Here is a 5,311-nt window from a genome sequence, read left to right on the forward strand (position 1 = left end):
CGCTGGCCCTTGGTCACGTGCTTGAGGTCGCATGGGGTGGAGGCTGGCTCCCACCACCCCGCCATCGGACTTTAATCGGGCGTTAAAATAGGTGGACGTGGCTATACATTTCAACTCCTACCTTGGTGGCTCATTGGTAAGGCGTAGACTTTGGGTGGGGGAGGTTACGGGTTCAAAAGCCGCCTCTGCCCAACCTATATGTTTTTGCCATTACAATTAATACATTGCCACCATATGATTTAAGCATGCACCATTTCGAATGCGGATTTATGATTTGATTTAATATTTAATATATATATATATATCTATATATATATATATATATATATATATATATATATATATATATATAATTTTAAAATCATATAATATAACATAATAATTATATATAATAATATTTAAATAAATAAATAAAAATCAAATTCCACCTTAAAGGCCAATTAGGCAATTTCACCTTCACACAAGCACACTGGCGAATCCGGAGGTGACACTTGTCATAGCCCCATTGGGTGAAAACTGAAGAAGATTCCCCTTGCTGACTGGAGTGTCATGTCATCATTTTGTCCCATTCTGCAAATTTTTTAGCTGTTTAGGAAAATGAACAACATGCCTTTTCGCCTTCATCCAGACTCCGTTTTCAGTGAAACAAATTGCATTGCAATCGTCTTGATGAGACAGACACAACCATATTGTTTTCGAGCCAATTCAAGAACTTTGAATTTTGAGCTAAATACTTAGCACCTAATCATTGGATGGCTTAAATAGTTTCTTAATGAGGTACGGTAATAACGACAAATGGTATCGTTAATAGTAAATATGATAATCTCCCCCCCAACTAAGGTATGACCTTTCTTGGCCCTGATTGGTCGTGTCATTAATGAAATGTCAATTAAATTCACGGAGTCGTTTGGGGACATACCTGATGACTTACATTAGTAAAGTATCAGCATCAATGGAGTATCAGCACCAGTGGAGTATCAACATTGCTGGAGTATCAACACCAGTAGAGTAACAACACTAGTGGAGTATCAACATCGGTGGAGTATCAACATCAGTGGAGTATCAACACTAGTAGAGTAACAACATCAGTGGAGTATCAACATCGGTGGAGTATCAACACTAGTGGAGTATCATCATTGGTGGAGTATCAGCATAGTGGAGTATCAACATCAGTGGAGTATCAGTACCAGTCGAGTATCAACGTCAGTAGAGTAACAACACCAGTGGAGTATCAACATCGGCGGATGCTGAAATGAAGTCAAATGAGATGCCAAAATAGGAATAGCAGTAGAAAAAACGTTGCAACTGGAGTATCAGCAAAGGAAAGGGAAGAGCGTTGCAAAAGGGAAAAAGAGAGATGCAAGTGGAGTAGCAGCAGAACTCAAATTTATTTTATTTACTATTATTATTATTAGATATATGTGAAGTGCAGAGGAAGAATTTTCTACACAAATGATTTCAAAACCATAATTGTAACACCCTCCTCCCACATCTACCCAAGCAACTGGCCAGGCGGGGTAAACATGTGACGAGAGGCTACTATGATATGATTCGACTTCTTAAGTCATGTTAAGGAAGTGAAACTGGTGGAAACACACCATATATACATTCAACATCAACATTAGGACACTTATGAACCAATCCAACCTTTCTGCCAACTAGCCCCTGGGTCCCACCAAGCTTTTGAACCACTTGACCTCTCGACGCTCTCATGTCATGGGCATGGCAGTGTCTAGGGACATATGGGTGCTCTCACAGGCCTGCAAGCCAATGTCTAGGGACTCTTTTGCACAATGTTATGCCAGCATCTCCGGGATTTGAGCCACTTTTTCAGGCCCAAAGCCTAGGTCACTACCCAAAATTGAATCACATCTTCAGAATAGTAAAATAAGAAGGAAATGACAGTATAAATGAAATCACTTGAATGATACCTTGATTGGACCCCTACTAACCATGACAGGAATTTCATCAAACATATCACGAATATGTAATCTACAGTTGTAAATAAAATATTTGAGCATAGGGGTCTCATACTTAGTCGAGAATCATTAAGAGACTTTGATGCCTCAACATATTAACTGCCATTTCATCCATTAGGTCATAGATACTTTTTTCATTCATTTACAAGTAAAAACATGATGAGAGACATACATAGCTATTTCCATAAAACACATACATAACCAGCATAATAACAACAGAAGTACCAATGAAATCATAGCCATATAAACCACATATAATCTAGCATAATACTCATAGAAATACAAGGAGAAATAACCTCATATTGATGATGGAAAATCCAAACTCAGGATGGGACTTCCACATTCCACCTGACCATAGAATGGCTAAGCCAAATCTCTCTTCAGCCATTCACCCCCGTGCCATATTCCAAGCATGAATGTGGTATCTTATAGAACATACCAATCCAAAACCATCCAGGGCTTCTAGAGGCCATCGACCTCAACCCATCAAACAGTGATTCCACCTCACGGTCGAACATCACGAAACCATCATCAAATTGGTCTCTATCCAAGCCTTCCAGAGCTTCCAGACCATTTCTCCAACCAAGGCTGCCAGGACTAGTAACTCAACCCACAACTTTTACCAGGCTTCCAAAACTAGTAACTCAACGACCACCAAGGGCTTCTAGAGAGTTTTTTCAACCAAGGCTTCCAGGACTAGTAACTCAACCCAAGCTGTTACAAGGATTCCAAAGCGTTTGTCCAACCAAGGCTTCTAGGACTATAACTCAACCTAAGCTAAGAAAACATGAGAACCAACCAAAACAAAACAAGGAAAAAAATCCACAATCACCATTGCTATCCAGAAAATGGCAAGGCTAGGCAATCCACTATCAATCCTAGCCATCCTCCATGACAGATCACAACCAACAAGCCACATGCATATTCCATGCATGCCAAAACTAGTGAGGAAAACATACATGCAACTCGGTACCTGCAAGCAAATCTCGTTGTAGCTTCCAATCTCGATGCCCTCTTGCGCTTTCCTCCTCTTCCTTTTCCTTCTTGCTCCAAAAATCCAATTATGCCACACCCTCCAAGAGTGCTCCAAGAAAACTCTAAGTATCGAAGAGTATGAGAGAGAGGGAGAGAGAATAATGAGAGAGCTCCAACACTGAACTAACAAAAGGTTCCAAATTGATCCTCAGAAGCCTTTTTATGAATGAGGCCTCTATTTTTTTCATTTTCCATTATTTTCCTTCATTTTCCTCCTCACATGCAACTTGTGACATTTCACCTCCATTTATCCTAATTTCCATTATTTTCATAAATAAATGTGCCAAAATGCCATTTTCCTTTCCAAAGCCTTAGCCATTTCCTTAGCCATCAAACAACCACAAGTGATCCCCATCACTAGGATTTTGCCCAACATTCAGCTTGGAATAAGTGTCCCATCAATTGTGGTTATTATTTTACCTTTATTAATTTTGTACATGGAATTTTCACCACGACTGTTACAAGAATGATAAGAAATTTGTCTAATAAAGGAGTCCCTAGAGGTCGAACAGTAATACAACTTGAGGCAATGTCCGTTTGCAAGTAAAGGAGTATGTGCATCATCTATTTTTATGAGTTTAATAGTTCCATTGTCAAACACTGTGTCAACCTCATATGGACCCATCCATCTTGAGCAGAGCTTTCCTTTAAAACCCTTGAATCAGGAACCATAGAGTAATTCCCAATCACCTTTTGAAACACCTTTTTCTTAATAAATTTATCGTGTCACTTAGTTCGTTGTTGTTGGATTGTGGCAATTTTCTTTACAGATACCAAACATATTTCATCTAACTCATTAAGTTGATTCGGTCGGTGTTTCTGGGTTGCAGTGCGATTCAGGCCTACTTCCAGAGTTTTCCTGAGCATTTTGACCTTGAATTCCACCGGAAACAAAGGGGATTTCCCATACACAAGCTCATATGGTGAAAACCCCGTTGTATTCTGCCATGTAGTTTTATATGCCCAAAGTGCTTCAGGGAGTTTTTCAACCCAATTCTGGCGATGGTTAGCCATAGTCTTTGTAAGAATATTTTCCAATACTTTATTTGTGCTCTCGACTTGACCATTCACCTGAGGGTGATATGGGGATGTCACCCAGTGTTTGATTCCATATTTCTCCATAAGAGTTGTTATTGAATGTGATGTAAATTGTGCCCCTCCATCTGAAACTATTTCCCTGGGGGCCCCATATCGAGCAAATATTTCTTCAAATAAGAATTATGAGACAATTTATTCAATGGCTTTTGAAATGGCTTTGGCTTCCACCCATTTCGTCACGTAGTTTGTACATACAAGGATATGGAATTTCTGATGAGAAGGAGGATTAAATAGCCCAACAAAATCAATAACCCATTTCTCAAAGGGCTCAAGGAATAGTTGAATCTTCAATGGAATTTCGTCTGATTGAACAGGTTGGCCCATTCAATGGCAGTTGTCACACCCCCGAACATATTTTCTAGTATCCTGAAATATAGAGGGCCAAAGTATCCCATCTACAACACCTTATGACAGTTCGTTTATCAGCAAAGTGTCCTCCGCAAGGTTCATCGTGGGAAAATTTCAAAACATCGTAGATCTCATCCTCGCCTACACAGCATCGGATTTGCTGATCTAGTCTGGTGTAGAAGGGGTACCCTTTTATCCATATATAGCAGACACTCCGCTGGATAATTCTTTTTTGTTCCCTGTATGGCAAATGATGAGGTACCTTACCTATAGCAAGATAGTTAGCAACATCTGCATACCAAGGGGTGTGAGTAGAAATTGCGAAAATATGTTCATCAGGAAAATTATCTTCTACAGGTGTATCTTCATTATTAATATTCAGCCTGGACAGGAAATCTACTACCACATTATCCTTTCTTGGTTTTTCTACAATAGTGATATCAAATTCTTGTAACAATAATAACCATCTTGTAATTCGCCCAGGAGTTATAGGTTTGTTCATCAGATACCTGATGGTTGAATGATATGTATGCACAAAGGTGGGGTACCCTGTAATATAATTCTGAAATTTGTTAACAACATAAATGATAGCCAAAAATTCCTTCTCAGTTACCGTATAATTAAGTTCAATAGGGGTTAAATTCTTGCTGACGTAGTAGATTGCATATAGTTTCTTGTATTCCCGTTGTCCAAAAACTGCTCCAACTATTGTATGGGAAGTGTCTGTAGAGATATGGAATGGAATTTTCCAATCAGGACCACGCAATATTGAAGCCTCATAGACTAATTCCTTGATTCCCGAAAAAGCCGATTCACAAGCATTAGTCCACGTAAATTTTGCATCTTTAGAC

This window comes from Pinus tabuliformis, chromosome 6, assembly GCF_031772625.1.
Source record: "Pinus tabuliformis cultivar Carrire ecotype Pingquan chromosome 6, CPIR1, whole genome shotgun sequence".
NCBI lineage: Eukaryota > Viridiplantae > Streptophyta > Pinopsida > Pinales > Pinaceae > Pinus > Pinus tabuliformis.